Source organism: Diabrotica virgifera, chromosome 5, assembly GCF_917563875.1.
Source record: "Diabrotica virgifera virgifera chromosome 5, PGI_DIABVI_V3a".
Taxonomy (NCBI): domain Eukaryota; kingdom Metazoa; phylum Arthropoda; class Insecta; order Coleoptera; family Chrysomelidae; genus Diabrotica; species Diabrotica virgifera.
Genome location: NC_065447.1, coordinates 243,012,577 through 243,032,560, shown reverse-complemented (window position 1 = coordinate 243,032,560; position 19,984 = coordinate 243,012,577). Strand labels below are relative to the sequence as shown.

The 19,984-nt window shown below is 34.7% G+C and overlaps 1 protein-coding gene across 3 annotated transcripts in view; it reads right to left on the bottom strand.

Moving 5' to 3' along the window:
- LOC114325113 (programmed cell death protein 4) overlaps positions 1 to 9,746 on the bottom strand; it is a 51,339-nt gene extending 41,593 nt beyond the window's left edge. For 2 of the 3 annotated variants that reach the window (XM_028273054.2, XM_050650957.1), the window contains exon 1: positions 9,235 to 9,484. The gene's annotated coding sequence lies outside the window, so the exon portion shown is untranslated. Of the gene's footprint in view, positions 1 to 9,234; positions 9,485 to 9,543 lie in introns of those variants that run through there. The other variant, XM_050650958.1, reaches the window with a different exon arrangement.
- Positions 9,747 to 19,984: the final 10,238 nt, after the last annotated feature.

Here is a 19,984-nt window from a genome sequence, read left to right as displayed (position 1 = left end):
CATCTATATTAAGCAAGAATACTTGTATGAGCCCACACATCCAAATATCTTAATATATAATAATCAACAGCCCTTTTATTCTGAGAGGTTGAGTACAAAACTAAGAGTACAAGTGGGGGTTATTAACTTGGTAATACTACTGGCTGGATTAGTATTTGAGAATATTTGTCGATAATGACTCAAATGCAATCTATAATACAAAAAAAAAATAATAATAAACTCATACAAGCGGTATTACACAAGAATTCGGTACCTAATAACTAATACGTGAGAAATCATCAAGCCATGCCGAAGGATAAAAATTGCTATGGTCAGGCATTATCTGGTGATTAACAATTTAAACTAAAATACTATACCATAATAAAACTAATTAAAGGCAAACACAGGAAGATATTAGCTTAAACAACCCTGTTAAGCTAATCTTCTTCCGATGAAGTTGAAGAATCCACATCGTCCATGGTGTTGTCAGGCAGTAAATCCTTTACATGAAATTGACCAATTCGCTTATTAGTCGAATTGTCCTTTAATTCATAAATCAAAGGAGATATTACCCTTGAGACAGTACATGGGACATATTTCTGGCAAAACTTTGCAGAAATGGCATCACCCTTATTGGATTTGACAAAATTGCGCTTTAAGACTCGATCACCAACAAAGAATCGCAGATCTCGTTTCCTCAAATTATAGTGCTGCTGGTTCCTTAGGTAAGAAGTTTTTAACTTCTTCCTAATGTCTGCGAAAATATGAGGTAACGTCTGGAGATCATCTAAGCGATGAAGTTTCTCAGATATTTGAGGAAGATTTTCGGAATTGTCTGAAATTACACCAAAATAATCACCTGATAAAGCCACATTCCTACCAAAATTCAAATATGCTGGAGAGCACTGGGTAACTTCATGGACAGAAGTCCTTATGGCTTGAGCTATGGAATGAATATATTGATCCCAAGCTCTGTGATCAGGGTAAGTATAGGACCTTAGAGCTGTGACAATACTGCGATTTACTCTCTCAGTATGATTTGCTTGTGGATGGTAGGCAGCATTATAAAAGGTCTTTTGAACCTTATATTTAGCTAGAAGATCTTTAAAGGCCTTCGATACAAACTGAGGACCGTTGTCACATGACACAATTTGAGGAACACCATACACCAAAAAGACTTGTTCCTCCAAATATTTTAAAATTGCTGGAGTTGTGGCCTGGCGAAGGGGACAAACTAAAGGAAATTTAGTGAAATAATCCACAACTACCAGGCAATAGGTATTACCCTTGTAACTCCGAGGATAAGGTCCAATGAGATCCATTGAGATCATCTGCCAAGGAAAATTTATGTTCCTGAAGGAACCCATAAGTCCAGCCTGTGGTAGGTTACTTGGTTTACAAGTAGCACAAACCATGCATTTAGAAATGTACCTTTTTATAGACTTCCGCATACCAGGCCAATAATATAATTCGGCAATACGGTGATAAGTCTTATAAAAACCAAAATGACCCGCCGTAACTTCATCATGAAACATATGCAGAATATTTTCCCTATTTGGCGTAGGTACAACTATTTTCCACTCCGACATATTGGATAAGGACTCTATCGGACTTAAGATGTGTTTGTACAGAATATTATTCTCTACCTTAAAATCAGGATATTTTTGTGGGTCTTGAGTAACCCTATCAATCATATTCTGATACCACATATCAGGACTTAAAGAGGACAGATCTAGGACATTAATATCATGGACACGTGAAAGAGCATCTGCGACCACTACCCCGTTTGCCTTTCTATGGACAATCTTATATGAATAGGCAGCCAGTTTGCATATCCATCGAGAAAGCCTCTGTGAAGGGTTTTTCATACTATGAAGCCATACTAAGGAACTATGATCAGTAATTATAGTGAAATTACGACCTTCCAGATAATAACGAAAAGCTTCTAACCCATGGATGATAGCTAAGAGTTCTTTCTCCGTAGTTGAATAGTTTTTCTGGGCCTTGTTCAACTTCTTACTAGTGTACGCTATGGGGTGTTCGGAGCCATCTTTCAACTGAAATAATACGCCTCCAGAAGCTGTATTAGAGCAATCTGTCATTAGATAAAAATGCTCATCAAAATTAGGTGACATCATAACCGGAGCGCTCGTTAAAGCATCTTTAACGCGCCTAAAAGCTTCGTCAGCCTCAGGAGTCCAAGTAATGGTCTGTCCCTTTTTCCTGTTCTTCAAAAGATCAGTAAGAGGTGACAACAAAGTAGAGTAGGACGGTACAAATCGCCGATAATAGCCACACATTCCCAATATCCTACGGACTTGGGTGGTGGTCTTTGGTATAGGAAAATTTTTGATAGCAACTATTTTCTCAGGATCAGTCCTCAGCCCCTGGTTATCCACAACATAACCCAAGAACTTAAGACTAGGGCGACAAAACTGACATTTATCCAGATTGACCGTTAGATTAGCTTCCTTAAGACGTAAAAATAACTTATCTAAAATTTCCATATGAAGGGAAAAATCAGGAGTGACAACCAAAATATCGTCTAAATAATAGAAAACATAGGGCTCTAACGGTGGACCAATGACTAAATCCATCAGACGACACATTGTCTGAGGAGCAGAAACAAGACCGAAAGGCATGGTGACAAACTGGAATAATCCTTTACCACTGACAGCAAAAGCAGTATACTTCTTGCTCTCTTCACTCAGTGGGATCTGTAGGAAGGCCTTAGACAAATCAATAGAAGAGATGTATTTGGCATTCTGAAGTTTGCTCAAAATCACATCTATTCTGGGGATAGGATAAGCATCCCTGTTAGTTGTGATACTGTTTAGTTTTCGACCGTCAAAGCAGATCCTGAAGGATCCATCCTTCTTCTTCGTTAACCAGAGCGGAGAACAGTAGGACGATGTTGAAGGTTCTATGATATTTAAAGCAAGCATCGAATCTACTTCCTTTTCTAAGTCTGCCTGCCAGGCTTGAGGTATGGGGTACTGATATAATCTGAAAGGAGTGGGATTTCCCACTTCGATAGTGTGAGAGATTAACGACGTACGACCTAGTTTGTCTTTTGAAGAAAGAGTAGTAAATTTAGAGATCATACTCTCTAATTGCCTTTGTTCAGAGCTTGATAAACTAGCAAAATCGTGAATAGCACTAAGGGTAGATAAATTAAATTCAGATATGGAAAAAGAAAAATCAGAACAACTTAAGGTACTATTGAAAGCATTGAAAAAGTCCATACCTAAAATTATAGAATTCTGCACGGAAGGAATAACATAAAATGTAATTTCCCTACATAAATCTGCCACTGTGATTTTAATTTGGAGTTTGCCCGTAATGGACTGAACTGTACCATCTGCAGTAGATACTTGCAAAGATGAAATGGGCATAATGGGAATACTAGAATTTTTCAATAAATTTAACGAATGTGCCCCTATCAATGAAATATTAGAGCCACTATCTAACAAAGCTAAACACGATTGTCCTAAAATTTGAATAGGAAGATATGGCCTATTATCATTTTGTTTCCTAACTAATAACGAATTAATATCTAGATCTAAAGTATTTGGTTGTCTACAACCGTTATATGGAACTAACCCAGACGTATCATCATCATTAACAAAATTAGAATCTAATATAGATAATGGAACCACATTACTATCACAATTATTATTGTTACGTTGAACACTACCAATCAAAGAAGCGTTTGTAAATGACCATCTGTGATCATTTGAATCAAGCGAATCTAACGTATTATCTATAGAAATAAATTTCTGGTTTAATTTTGTTTTGTGGTGTGTGCTGCTTTCTTGAACGACACCCCTTTCCCTTTTCGTGAAGATGGGTTTGGGTTGCTGGATGTGCTTGGTCCAGCAGTTTCGTTTGACGATGGGGTTTGATTCCCTGATTGGATGTTGGACGGAGAAACGTTCAGGGGACGGACCTCCGACGTGTCGTTTCCCGAACACTTAGAACAGTTTCTTTTAAGGGTGTTCTCTCGGCCACAACCATGGCAGAAAATACGATTTTGAGGAATCCCACAATTGTAAAATGGGTGACCAGGCTGATCACAATTCCAGCAGACAAGAGAACTAACAACCGAAACATTATGTTCATGACCCTTATTTAGCCAAGAACGTTGCCTAAAGGAAGTTGGCTGAGAAGAAGAGTTAGAAGAGGATCGAGATGTGGATGGAGGTTGAGAAGACCAGGATAACGTTTCCTCCAAACGTTTGCATTTTATAGTAAGGTCATCAATGTTCTGAATGTCCATAAGAGCTAATTGTTGATGATAAAAGGGCAATAGACATTTAAGGATGATTTTAATTTTAGCTAAATCTGACAAAGGAGTGTCTAAACGACTACACATACCTAATATAGTATTAATAAACATAGTAACAGATTCCCCAGGTTTCTGCTTATGATTCTTAATTTGATCTAATAAATCATCCTGGAATGAATACGGAAGAAAATCCGACTTCAACTTTTTAATCAGATCAGACCAACAAGAAAAATTACCCCTGTTATTCATAAACCATGTAAAAGCGGTCCCGGTGAACAACTCAGCAGAAGCAGCAAACAAATCCTCTTCAGAAACACCTCTAGATATTCGAAGACATTCAACCCTTTCTAAAAATGACATCACATCAGTGTGCTGTTTTTCACCTGAAAATGAAATACCCCATTTGTGTACTTGAACAGGTTTGGAGTACGTAAAGCTAGGTACATTGACTGAAGCATTAGGAGTAGAGGTAGCAATGGGGTTAACTCTAGAATCAAGTTCACCCTCTAGTGTTAATATTTTAAGAGAAACAGACCTCTTGAACGGTTCCTGTTCTTCAGAAGGACAGTGTAGCAAGTGTACACGGGCAGAAATATGGCCTAGACGAGATGTTAATCGCGCATACTCTGTATCCTTTACAGTTCCCCTAAACTTTTCGATTTTTTTAGACAAGCTGTCCAATGTTTCAGTGATTCCTTTTTGTTGTTCCTCAAAAGGAAGGGATACAGCTGAAATTTGGAGAAAACTTCTATTGCCAGCTTCTTGTTTCAAAGCACCTCTCAAAAGATTGCGTTTTTTATCGACAGTTGTCGACTCCTCTGGCATTATGTCCCGAATCTTTAATTCATAATCCAATTCATCCACCAGAAGATGTTCAGCTTTAAAAGCACACATGATGAGAGCAAAGTTATTGACAAATAGTCCAAAGAACAGAAATATGAAAAATATGAAAATATGAAAGTTTGCACGCAAAATATATATAATATAAACCGAGAAAATATCAGCAACACACCAACAAAATCAAAATAGCCAGCAAAAAAAAAAATATATATATATAATGCAGTATATAATCTAATAAATAAGATCAAATAAATATATAAGATCAAATAAATGGATAAATAATCCAATAAATATTGTATACTCAAGTAAACCTACTACCTAAATACTGGAAGTAAATTTTTTTATTTATATGTAACTTACCACCACTCTAGAAAAAATATATATCTATAATAATAATAATAATAATCAACACTTAGTTGTACCTCCAACTATACCACTATTGACTGAAGAAATAAAATTGTTATATGAATTATATTATTAATAGCAATATTAAATATAAGTTCCCAATAAAAATTCAAAATCTAACCCAGAATGTAAGCTGCACAAACATATACTATAATGAGGTCCCAAAATATAAACAAAAATCAAAACAGCGTTTAAGAATACCTGATATGTATCAGAAATTAAAAATAAAATAAATAAGTAACAATATGTGTATAGGATACCAAACGGAAATAACAAAGAGATTTCAGATAAAAGAGAAGAATTGACCTAAATGAATACTGTCTCAGACCAAAAATAAAGCCACCACGTTGGAAAGCCGATGTAACAACTGGCTGATGATTTTCTGTTGGAGTGAATGAAAAGGGAGTGGTAAACTCCAACAGAAGTAGTAAAAAGAAGAAGATCTACTTAATGTAGCCAAAGGACAAAAATGTGTGGCTTCTCCGTTGAAGAAGCTGGAGTAACTAAAATACAACTTTGTAGTAGTATTTGTATGGAAGGATGCCAAGACAAAGAATATCGAATTGATACAGGACTAGAGATGAGAAATCATTAATAGATAGATATAACTTGAATGGCTAGCTAAATATGTATGAGAAGGGCCACTTGACACTCAAGGAAGGATTCGGCCAATTTGCACGGCTATTTTTGGCCAGACAATAGATTAAAGGAAGTAACAATGATGGCTCGAAAAGAAGATATGAAGATAATGTTCAGAAAATAGATAGAGTAAATATAATAATATACTGAAAATAGAATGAATTTTTGGGCGCCAGAAGAAGGATAACTAGGTTAACGCTCTTCCAGGTATTCTACGCTGCTATAGAGTATGTTAAATTTGTAGTACAAGTATGTGAAAAGTTATTAAAGATTATTAAATTATAAAATATACTACTAAAAATAAAGGAGTAATAAGAAAAAAAAATCACAATAAATGTATATTTATTGAATGTAACTACTAGATCTTTTTAACAATCTCTGAGTTAGGACAAGTAACTAGTGTGTAACTCTAACATGACAGGAAAAAGTGATACTAGTGAAAGTCAATTACAAAATCATCATACAACTATGATCTAAGAATACTCTTTATAAGGTTAGAAAAACTGACTACGGGTACCTCTAATACAGGAAGTACAACTTACAACTAGGTTAGTAGAACCCTCACCAAATAATAATTGTACGTTTATAATACGTACACCTTAATTAAATACTACCTGATACTATATATAACATATAAATACCTCACTGTGAGTGGGACAGGCACAAGCCTTATTGAATAAATAAACCTACGAGTGGATACACAGATCCTTTTCCTAACTCGTGGTTTATAATAGTAATAATAACAAGTGAAACCAAAAACTAATCTGAGGGATTAGAATCCAGAAGTTCATATGAATTTAATAAATTAAGGTTAAAGTTAAATAAAGTTAATAAGTTAAAGTTAAGTAAAGTTAATAAGTTCAAGTTAAATAAAGTTAATAATTACAATTTTGACTAATATGTGAAGTTAATTTTTAAAAATTTAATTAAACATATACTAAAATAATGGAATGAGTTTAAATAATTATACAAAAGTGGAACACAGCCTAAAAATAATCAAGATAAGAGTACCGACTACTATTATCAGGGAAAATATCTGAGCTCAGAAATTTATACCTTTATAGATTGCAGAGTGTTGGGGAACGCTATCAATTAAATATTATGTTGTAAAGAAAAAAAACCTATAAAAAATATAAAGCAGGAAAAATGTGTGTGCAATTGAACTATAAAAAAAAATGTACTAAATATCACAAAACCAGTCTGTCTTTAATAAGAGCACAGTAAATGTTCCCAAACAAACCACTCTTTCCTAATCTTGAAGTTGATGTAATGAGCACCCAAGGGTGCTAACTCTCGCTAGCAGCTGTCCTGCTGGAGGTACAGGAGAGGAAGACTGGTAGAAAGCAGCTGAAGGTACTCAAAACTGTTGGAAAGCAGCTGGAGGTACTCAAAAAAAGAAAATGTGGAAATAATCCAGGCTGGTCGCCTATTGATTGTTTCTCTCTGTGTGGTCTGGCCTTGGTGTTGTTGTAGGGTGGCTTTAAGATTTCATGGTAGGTGCGGGGTAGAACTCATTGGATATAGTATGCTCTAAAATTCTTCAAATCCACTGCTGCTGGATAACTTCACTATACTTTTATTGTAATATTTAATCAATTTGGAACTGAGAATTAGAGGTGAATAATTGAGTCTAATGACCCCGCACACTACGATTCAGACCGAACACTCGAGAAACAATGGCAATCCAAGGCTCACGTTCACAGCTGAATCCTTCGTACCCCTCTACTAAGCATTGGCTGTCAAAGTGGGGAAACCAATGTTGCCACGTTTTAAATGTGACGTCATCAAGCATTTAAAAATTCTGAGATGGGTTTAAGTTCTATTTGAATAAACATTGAAAGAAAATAATTCTGAAAATAATTAAATAATATTTTGGATAGTTAAATAATATCTTCCCATCAATAATCGATTCTATAAGGGGCGGAACGTCAGAAGATGGAGAAATACAGAAGAGAATAACGCAGGCAAACAGAGCTTATTTTGCCCTCTCCCATATATTTCGGTCTAAAAGTGTCCACCAAAATACAAAGATGAGAATCTATAAAACCTTAATTCGACCAATAACATGCTATGGCAGTGAAGCCTGGGTGCCGAAAGAAACATCCAAAAACAAACTCGACACATTCGAAAGGAAAGTACTTAGGAGAATACTAGGACCTGTGAGGGAAAACGGAATCTTCAGAAGTTGATACAATAACGAGCTTTATCAACTTTATAAGGAAACGCCCCTGTCAGACTTCATTAGAATACAAAGATTGCAATGGGCCGGACATGTGATGAGAATGGGAGAGGATAGGCTACCAAAACGAGCCCTGAATGCTAGAATGCAAGGAAAGAGACCGGTTGGGAAGCCACGAAAGCGCTGGGAAGACACAGTAAACAGCGACACACAAGTCCTTTTAGGAGTCTGTGTATGGAGAAGAGCAGCCACAGACAGGCAAGGGTGGAAGCAAAAAATAAAAGAGGCCAAGGCTCAATTTGGGCTGTAATGCCGTAGAAGAAGAATGCAAAGATGGGTAAAGAGAGACATTGAAGATCGGTAGCAGGGAAAGAAACAGCACATGACACAACAAATGAAAATGGTACAAGAATGGGAATCTAGAATGGGAATGAGAGAAGAATGGCCAATCTAACTAGAGCATAACCCAACATTGCTTATTCCAGGCAAGATTTTTCTTATGTTGTTATCACCTGCCTAAGTTTCAGTTTTATTCGAAAATAATAATTGGTACCTGTAATAAATTCATAGGTTGATGGACTATTTACAAAAATAAAACATCTATTTATTATGATTTGGGGTACACGTCATGTATGTTGGAATACGTGACTTTAGGAAATATATGAGTTTAAATCATATTTTACGCAAGAAATATGTTAAATTACGCTAAAAATTCAGTCTCTATTAGAAGCAAACAAAACAAATAGAAAATCATCGGTTTTTTGATGATTCTAGAAACGGCATGTATGAGGTAAACAATAACAAAGTAACCATCCCAGCTGGTGTCTTATTACTATGAAGTAAACAACAATAATTAAGAACAACTACGCGAAGATTTACTAAAGTAAATGGATATTTAACTCACCAGGTACTTAAATGAAAAATTGGTAATGTATAATAGAAAATAAAAAGGTATTTATAGCTAGAAAATACTTTTTGCGCAACACGCTACACAACACAACCGCCCGTACATGAACAATACATTGATTTTTTTCTTAACGTCTTCCGTACAACGAATTCGCTATTTCACAGTATTCGCTATGGGTTAGAAAGAGAAGACATGCGTAAAAGCGTAACATAAACGAAGGAGACAATCATCAACACTGAAGGTGTGCGAATTTATTATATTTTTAAATACAAGATATTATATTCTTTATCTATGCAAGATACGTACCCGAATTTGAAAAAAACATGTTCTAAAAATACAACTGGTAATTAATAACTGGTTTTTATACCATATTTTATATACAAGGAAAGTATTTGTATCGAATTGTATTAAAATGCCTTTGAAGCGGGTACCGGAAATTTCCATGAATCAATAAGTATAAATTCGGCAAAATTAGCTTTAATGGAAATAATTTAACCATGTCAGTTGTTTACAACCATGAGCAATTATGTAATGGAAAGATATGAACCTCGAAAATTGATAATACTTATTTATAGATACATACTTCTTATAATTTTTCAATTTACAATTTTCAACATTGACAGAGAGGGCTTTTATTAAAAAAATAACAAAATGTATTTTTTTAAATTATTTTTAATTAACAAAAGCTTATTTGGGAAGGAATTGGGCAGATATCATTTTAAATTTGCCTCCTAGAAACCACGTTTTCCCTTCAAATGTCACATGTATGTCAATAATTGTGACATTAAGTATTGGCCTTTACACATTGATGTAGACAGTCCAATAACAGAAAATGATTCTGAATAGGTGCGCCAAATGGAGGCAACTTACAGTTGCTCATTGTAGTGTTTCCCGAGTCTCTCTCAACAAGCCTAGAGCTATTTTACCACCATTTTACGAACAAATAAGTGAAAGAGATGTCACAAATAATGGGGACTTAACTGCCAAAGTTGTAAAAGAAAAAACGAATAACTTCGTTTCGAAAATGGTTAATACAGACTCTTAAAAATAGAATTAATATTGACTATTAGAGACTATTAGACTATTAGAATAATTGTCTTTTTATTTTAGCAGTACTTTGTCCAATTATCCAACGTTAGCGATCATATTGGTAATAATAACTTTGTCTACGGCAGATCAAAACAGATTAGCGGATGTCTCCTAATACCACTCTTGAAGATTTCGGAGTTAGAATGTTCTTCATCGGTCTGGACCATTTCTTCTGGCGATCTTACCTACACCTCATAATAAGATCTGGCGATCTTATTATGAGGTGTAGCAAATTGTACTTCTTTGGATGCCTCATTGCATTGCCAGAATATTCTACCTTTATTGTTTTTGTTATTACTGTGGCTTTTTCATTTACGTAAAACTATTTCATTTCTTAATCGATCAATCAAACATCAAACTTATCCATAACATTCGTCGGTAGATCCACATCTCATTAGTTCTCCTATTTTTTCATTAGCGTCTCTGTAAGGGTCCAGCTCTCTATACCATACAGCAATGTATAGAATATAGTCCGTCCGCTATAACTTTTTCCATGCGGTACGATTCATTTTCAATCAAATTAAGTCAAAACAGAAAGTGAAACGTACGCCGATGTGTGTAGTATACAGTATACAGTGATGAGCGCACTAATAACCGGCAAAATAACGCAAAAGTTGGAAAACATATTAAGTTGTGAGATAAAAGAGATGAACCTAGAAGAGGTGTTCAATTTAGCGATAGTAACTTTAAACTGACATTATATTGATTGTTTCCCACCTTTAGACGTATCGGACGAGTTTGAGAAATGCCACTGTCATAGTGACGGTTTTAATGTGTCAATGTGTCAATATAATGTCAACTGATATGTTACTATCGCTAAATTTAACACCTCTACTAGTTTTATTTCTTTCCATCTCACAATTTAATATGTTTTCCATCTTTTGTATACAGTATCCATAGTATACAGTATACAAAATGTATATACACATCGACGTTCGTTTCAATTTATGTTTTGACTTAATTTGATTGAAAATGAATCGTACCGCATAGGAAAAGTTATAGCGGACGGACTATATGTGGCTACGTATTATAGTTCAGGAAGCGAAGCTTTTCACCTCGCAATTTTTACAGAATGGATCGATTTGCTTGAAAATTTGAGAATAAGTAGTGGATAGTTCAAGGATCAAAATCTATATGATGCCGAGAGGCGCTTTTACCATGGGGGTGGTTGCCACCCCATGTCGGGTTGGAAACTTTTATTATATTTTGACTGCAAAAGTTGATAAAAACGTTCATTCTAAGCAAAAAAAATTCAAATGTTACAATTTCATATTTAAACATTTTTTCGTATCTCTAATGCTAATCTTTCTATTCTGAAGAAAATGGCATTTTTTACCAAACTACAAAAATTCGTTATTCGCTTTTAGCTCCAGTTTTTTAAAAACTAATCATTCTAAGCGAGCCAAACTTCAAGAATCTATTAATAATACATAAATAAAGAAGTATGAATAATGCCAATGACTAAAAACACCGCTAACTTACATTATTATGCTTCCAATTGGATTTCTCCTTATTTCTTCAAAAAAATATATTGATTTTTTAACCGTAACATTTTTATTTTTTATCTTAGAAAGTTTGGTAAAAAAGAATTTTTTAGGTTTTTACAAGATCTATAAGCCTATTAATATTAAATCTTTTTAAAATCCTCAGTCGCAAAAAGAGGTGACTTTGAAAGGGTTGGTAAAGGTGGTTTTTGCATGTTACAAGTTTTAATTGTCAATAGCTCACTCAATTTTTACCGTAGAAAAATATTTGGAAAACTAGCTTCTTGAGAATTAAATAAGCTACAATTTCATATTTAAACAATTTTTCGTATCTCTGATGCTAATCTTTCTATTCTGAAAAAAAACCCATTTTTTCCAAACTACAAAAATTCGTTATTCGCTTTTAACTCCATTGTTTTAAAAACTAATCATTCTAAGCCGGTCAAACTTCTAGATCCCATTAATAATGCATAAAAAAAGAAGACCAAATAAGCTCAATGATTAATTTTAATTAGGGTGGTGATAGGTTGCTTCCGATCACTTTTTCGCTGAAAAAAATAGGGACTGACATTCTTTTCATTATAAGTCACTTAATTTTTGAACTAGAGACTTTTTTTATTTCTAAAGATAGATATTTTTAAATACTTTAATTTGGTTTAAACAAGTTATCCTCGAAAAATGCATAGTTTTCCCGTCTATTGACTTTGAAACTACAATATTTCGCATTTGACGAAGAAGAGCTAAAATATAATAAAGTATATCTCGATTACTATTGGTCTTAAAGAAAATAAAAAAAACGGTTTTGTTTATTTTGTTAAGAGGTACATTTTTATTAAGTAAAGTTGTTTTGATAAATTGAAAACTTTTGGAATTATTAGCAGAAAACTTATTAAAACATTATCTTTTTTGATATAAAACTAACACTTTCGATAGCGAATACATAAATCGAAAACTATTAATTTTATCGAAAAAATGTATAGAACATTTTTTGATTAAAATGAATGTTATTACCAACTTTTTCGGTCAAAATATAATAAAAAATTTCCACCCCCGAAATGGGTGGCAACCACCTCCATGGTAAAAGCGCCTTTCGGCATCATATTTATAGATTTTGATCCTTGGACTATCCATTACTTATTTTCAAATTTTCAAGCAAATCGACTCATTCTGTAAAAATTTCGAGGTTTTGTCCTATTTTAAGCTTCATTACTTGGACTATTAATCAGATTTTAAGGTTTAATGCGATACCTCTAATACCTATTGAGAATTTAAGTTTATAGAAGGTGGTTCTGGCTTTTTCAATGCGTACCTATTTCTTATTTCTTTGTTCATATCCCAGTTATCGTCAACGTTGGTTAACGATAAATAAGCGCACAAATAAGTTCATTGGTTATAGCTCAGTTTTATAACTTTTGGCTGAGAAGTGTAAGTTTTAGTCCATATTTATCACATGTTTCTAAGTCACCCTGTTTATAAGTCGTTGCAACTCTTTTTCGTTGAAAGCAATCAGTACCTTGTCGTTTCTGTATACATGAGACCAATAACATAATAGAATGATAATAGTCCGTTGATTTTAATACCTTCCTCTTTATCTTGGCTTGTTTGAAGATAAATTCGCTGCTTCCATCATATTCTGACCAATTTGCACATTGATGTCAATACAAATCATTGATAATACGAAAGTATTGATCATCAATTCGCACTTGTTGCAAGGCACCTACCAAATTGTCGTGGGTGAAACGATCAGAGGCCTTCTCGAAATCGATAAAACACATATACCGGTTGTTCTACATCTTTGAACTATTACCTGCAAACTGAATAATGCTTCTCTGGTTCCAAGATTGGTTCTGAAACCCTGTGTTTCGTGTAGTTTTACTTATATGTATTTTGTTATAAATTCTCGAGTGAAGTATTAAGAAAATTTTCAGTACATGACTCATCAGACTGATGGTGCGTTAACCCCCTCATTGTTTAGCGTTTATTTTTTTGGCTATAATTACAAATATTGACAGAAGCCACTCTGTTTGGTCTGTTTCATTCATATATTTTATTGAATCCAGTAGTTTGATCATTTCGCTTCATGGACTTCTTTCCATCAATTTAAAAAGAGCCTGTATCTTAATATTGCATTTATAATATTTGTTAAATAAACTATGGCTTTGTTTATGAGAAACTTTAGAGTCCTGTTTGTTATTTCGTCTGGCCCAGGTGCTTTTTTGGCATGATTTTCTTGATTAACTCAATTAATTCCCTTGGAGTGATTATCTCTTCTTGGTCGTCAGGCATTTCTGCTTGGTTCTTCGATTAAGTCAATATCTTCATCTCGGTGATAATTTAATGTAGGTACTCTCTCTTTCTCTCTCTCTCTTTCTTTCTCTCTCTCTCTCTTTCGAGAACCCTCCTCATCGTCGCTGCTTTTTCATCAACGGAGTACACGATTCCATTTTAACCGTGAGTAGTGGCATTGGATTTCTATGATTTTTTAATATTCTTTGTAGCTTCCATATTTATTTCACGTTCTGTCCTCGTTCTTCCATTTCGTTTAACTGCTCGTCTCATTTTTGGCTTGTATTAGTACCTGTTTTACTCGTCGATTTAGTCGGTTTTCCCTGTTTCTGTCTTGCTGGATTCTTGTTTCTTTGGCTCTGTTCTTTTTCCTTATCATTTCTCTTTAAGTCAGGGTTTATTTCTCTAAATCTACCCATATGGATCGTATGTTCTTCTTCTCTGGTATTGTTTCTTAGGGCTTCCTTTATAATATTTTTTGATGGACTCACGCATCTTTACTACTCAGATAATAAATAACAACCAGTTACATTTGAAGACTTTATTTCACAGGATTTTAGAGTTACATATAATTTATAAAATATAGAGCAAGATGTGCAACAAATCTGTACAAAATATTGGCAGGAGATATAGATAAAATGTCTTAAGTTTAGAGAATACCCTTACATTTGGAGGGCAAGAAATATACATATAGTTCGTCATGTGTGTACATTGGTTTTTGTTGCAGACATAGGTACAAGGTATATAATAGTTAATTTAAAATTCCACGGAATTTTTACTGAGACGAATAGACGGAATGTGACTACATATTGTAGAGTCCCTTTCGTCTTCTTTATTCGTCATCTTCTTTCCAGAAAGTGGTTCCACGAGAAGTTTCAGATTTATTGTTTAGATCTGGGATTTCTCATTTCTCTCACTATACTTTAAATTAAACTAAATACATAATCGTCACTCAAGGGCAAGATATGTGTAAAATGACAGTCCTCAATTGGAGGATTAATTGAGGAGTCTACGGTCAAAATCCTAGTTGCGCACCCTTTGTATTTTACCGCGCTATATATACTTAGCTTGTTCTTTGTCTGTCTCTTTATCACTTTGTCCGAGAAAAATCTTTAATCGATTTTAAACATACTTCTCGAGTAGCTAAAGATCTGAAATTTTCAGAATAGCTCAGAACTCAATGACAATGCAATATTAGGTATGCATAATGAAATATTGTAATCATTAACCCTTTTTTAACTTCATATAGTGTCTATTAAACCGATCTTTTGTTTCTTTTGTTTTTATTTTCCTTTTTAAAATTTTTATCGTATAGTTATGGAAAGTTATTTGGAATGAGCTAAATAAGGTCAAAATGTACGCACATACGAAATATTTACACTTAATAATTAGATATTTACTTAAAAATTACATTATTTCCAGTAGTCTAAACATCCGTCACAAACTTCTAATTTTTTAGCTGACCATATTTTGTGTTGATATATTAATGTTTAGTTTTACCATGTGTTTACTAGTTAAAAAATTTTAGGCCAATAAAGAAAAAAAACAGATGAAAATATCTTATACAGGTTTTTAAAGGATTTAAAAGATATAAGAGATATCTCTCTCTCTCTCTCTCTCTCTCTCTCTTGCTCTCTCCTATGGCGATATAGCATAAGTCGGGCCTTAACCTCCCCCAGCATCCCACTCTAAGTATCTCTGTCCTTCGCTGCTCTCCTCCAGTTATCCATCCTCAATATCTCTTTAGAATCGATTGTCACTTTCTCTATCTGGGTCTTACTATCCACCTCTTCCTGGGTCTTACTACTGGCCGACCGACGTCCCATCAGTTTCACTAAGCGTTCTACTAGGTCTTCTGTCATTATCCATTCTTATAAGGTGACCTGTCCAGCGCAATCTTTGTATATTTGCATAATATAAGAGATAGATGATGACAAATCACAAATCCTTGAAGACGTATAGCTGATTTTGCTTTTTTTCAACAATCATAAAAAGTCTAAAAATCATTTTTTGTCTTTAAAACTTTCTCATACAATAAAACCTGTGTCAACGGCCAGTTTCAACATTTCCCAAACACAAAATATGTAGATTCCCTTATGTATGACCTGGTATTTAGGGTGGGTTGTGATTGCGCGCAGCGGTCAAATACCTCCTGGGGTACTGAAATTTACCTTTAAGAGGGTTGCTGTGATTGCGCGCAACGGAAGCATTAAGGCAGGTAAACAAAACGGTATATTGTGATTGCGCGCAGCGGTACTCTACACTCTAATACCCGAAAGTTAGGTTTGGACCGAAGGGTTAGGTCTTCCTCCTTTGAAAATTGTACTGTATAATATATAATATATATAATATATTAATTTTTTAATTAATTATGTGCAATTAAATAGCTTACATTTACAAAAAAAATTAAAAATATTAATTATGAAAGAACATTAAAATATGTAACAAAAATTTGATAGAGAAATTTAAAAATAAAGAAATATCCAGAATAGAATCCTGAATAGAATAAGGCATGTTCAAATTAAATGTCTACATACGTACATTATTTAATACAATAAATATTAGTTATAAAAGAAACACTATTTAGTTTTTTTTTGTCACAACTATTTCAATGTAGTATTCACTTGTTATTATCTTAATTTTTTAAAATTAGCAAAATTTCCGTTCAAAACGAATAAGAAGTAAATAAAACTTCAGTTTACTATAATTTACGACTTTGCGCGCAATCACAGCATACCTTTTTAAACACGTGCGCGCAATTGCACCATTGGCTTAGACACCCTGTTGAGAACCCTGACCGCTGCGCGCAATTGCAATCTGCCCGGTATTTACGGCCACCTTTATAATACGAACGCGGTCAAATAATCTCAATTTTTTAAAGCCGATTTCATAGAAATTTACCAGTTAATATCGGCCAAAATATTTTTGTCTATTTGTCCCAATCCCATTGAAACGTATTGAAATAGGTATTTACCTAATAAGGGATTAAAATGATCTGCATAATTAGGGTCGGTCTTTCTGATACATGATATGGTACATCGGAGCAGGGCCCAGAGCACGCCAAATAGAATTCTATTTGGCTGACGTCACAAAATAGAATTTCATAATGGGATTAAATATTTTTGATGGGAAATAAGCCACAATTTTACTAAAAAATGATTTTATTAACGTTTCGACACCCAAATGGGGTGTCGTTGTCAAAATATAAAAAATATTAATGAATTAAACAAAAATGTTGTTGCTTAGTAACAAAAACTCTTCTAATAATTTATTTAATCTGACTCATTTATATTGGATATTCTTGAATTGGGGTTGATTTCATGTAATCGAATGAACTATCTTTCAGCAAAGTCGTCCCAGGAACGCAACTCATAAATATTAGCAATATCATTTTAAAGTCTTCTAGGTACTTTAATATAATAAATGTCTGAATTACCAATATAAATGAGTCAGATTAAATCAATTATTAGAAGAATTTTTGATACTAAGCAACAACATTTTTGTTTAATTCATTAATATTTTTTATATTTTGCCAACGACACCCAATTTGGGAGTCGAAACGTTAATAAAATCTTTTTTTAGTAAAATTGTGGCTTATTTCCCATCAAAAATAGTTAATTGCAAAAATGCCACAAGAAAATAGCTTCAGAACAATATTCATAATGGCAAAATCGACGGTTGCTAGGCAACGTGACGTCACTAAAATAGAATTCGATTTGGCGTGCTCCCACAGCTGAGCCCTTCAGACACTTAGACCCCCTACGGCGTGTCCAGTGTATCACCCCTGTCTTACGGATCAGGTCCATACTAACCTGGTTTTCGGCATTTCCGGGGCCCAGGCTGCACCGGGCTCCCATGTCTTTCAGAATCAGCAGGGTCTGCAAATCTGAGCTCTTCCTGCCGATGCCACCCCGAACATCTAATCCTTCAGCAACCTTATGGCCTCACAGAAAGCCACAAACAAGTCTCTTTAAAGACAACTCCCTCACCTGGCTCGGCCGCATAGATGCCGATCCCAAGATCTGTTACCTCTGATAAGCTAATGCAGGTCACTTCCAGAGGACGTGTGAGGAGGTTTCCTCCTCCTCATTACATAGACGGCACTGTGAGCTATCCGCCAGTCCAAGCAGATGAAGGTGCCGTCGGAGTCTACAGTGGCCGGTGAGCATACTGACCATGAGGGAGCATCTTCTACGATCCAGAAGAAGAAGTTGGACTTCTTCTTCGTCCTGGACTGCGTTTGCCTGCTATTTTTCCTTGCATGATATTTTGTAGCAACCTATATTTGGGACCTCTCATTACATGTCCGAAATACTCCAGCTTTCTCTGCTTGATGCTTTTTATGATCTCAGTAGTCTTGCTGAGACGTTCTAGTATCGTGGAGTTTTGAATCTTCTCCACCCAGGAAACTTTTAAAATTCTTCTATAGCACCACATTTCGAAAGCCTCAAGGCGATTTAGATCGATTTTATTTACAGTCCAGGACTCGACACCATAAAGTAAGACCGAGAACACGTAGCAGCGAAGTAGGCGGATCCTCAATGCCAATTTTAGGTCTCTGTTACATAACACCTTGGACATCCTTCTAAAAGCGGCTCTAGCCTGCTCTATCCTAGATCTAATTTCGTCGTGACTTTCTGCGTTACAATTTAATTGCTGTCCAAGGTAAACGATTTTATCAACTTGCTCAAGTTTGGTATTATTTACATAATATATAGACGGTTTTATATGCTGTTGTTTACTTATTACGAGTATTTTGGTTTTCCGTATGTTCAGATCCAGACCTGCCTCCCTACAACTCTCAACGACACTATCAAGTAGTGTTTGCATATCTTCTTGACTAGAAGCTAGTACTGTATCGTCCGCATATCGCAAATTATTGATGACTTCACCGTTCACAAATATTCCTTCTTGTTTTTCAGAAAGTGCTTTTCTGAAAATTCTTTCGGAGTAAACGTTGAAAAGCAGGGATGACAAGAGGCATCCCTGTCGTACTCATCTTTTAATATTAAGAGCCTGTGATTCCACACCATCTACTAAAACTAATGTTGTTTGATTCCAATATAAATTTGCAATTATTCAAACATCTCTGCCGACCAAGCCAATGTCTTTTAGAGCTTCGATCAATATAGAGTGCTTAACACGATTAAATGCCTTTTGGAAGTCAATAAAATAACAGTATATGTCTACAGATATATCTCGACATCTTTGAGCAAGTACGTTCATTCCAAACAGTGCCTCTCTCGTTCCAAACCCGTTACGGAAACCAAACTGTGTGTCATCCAGGTATTCCTCGCATTTATTGTAGATACGACCATGTATTACCTTCAGAAAAATTTTCAATAAATGGTTTAACAAACTGATGGTTCTATAATCAGCACAGGTTTTTTCTGTTGTCTTCTTAGGTAGAGCTATAAACAGTGAATTAGACCAACCATTAGGTAGTTGTCCGCTGGTATAAATGGTATTGAAAAACGAAGTTATAGCCTCTAAAACATTGCTATCATTTATAAGCTTGTATATTTCAGTTGGAGTTTCATCAGGACCAGTCGCTCTGCCATCTTTTGATGATTGTATGGCTTTTATTACCTCAGAGCGTGTTATTAGGGGTCCGTCGCAGTTAGTAATATCGGGAGGTGAACTACTCCTGTCGTCTTCGAATAGGTTCGTAATAGCTATTTGTATAACAAGGGAGGAAAGTGCTACTTTTCCTCCCGAGAATGAAGTTTACTGCCCGACGCGTAGCGGAGGGCAGTAATCATTCAAGGGAGGAAAAGGCACTTTACTCCCATGTTATACATATGGTTTTTCCACCTTCCTCAAATAACAAGTCATTTTTTCATTTTTACTTAATTTATCTATGTAACTAACCAACAAAATTTGTTAGA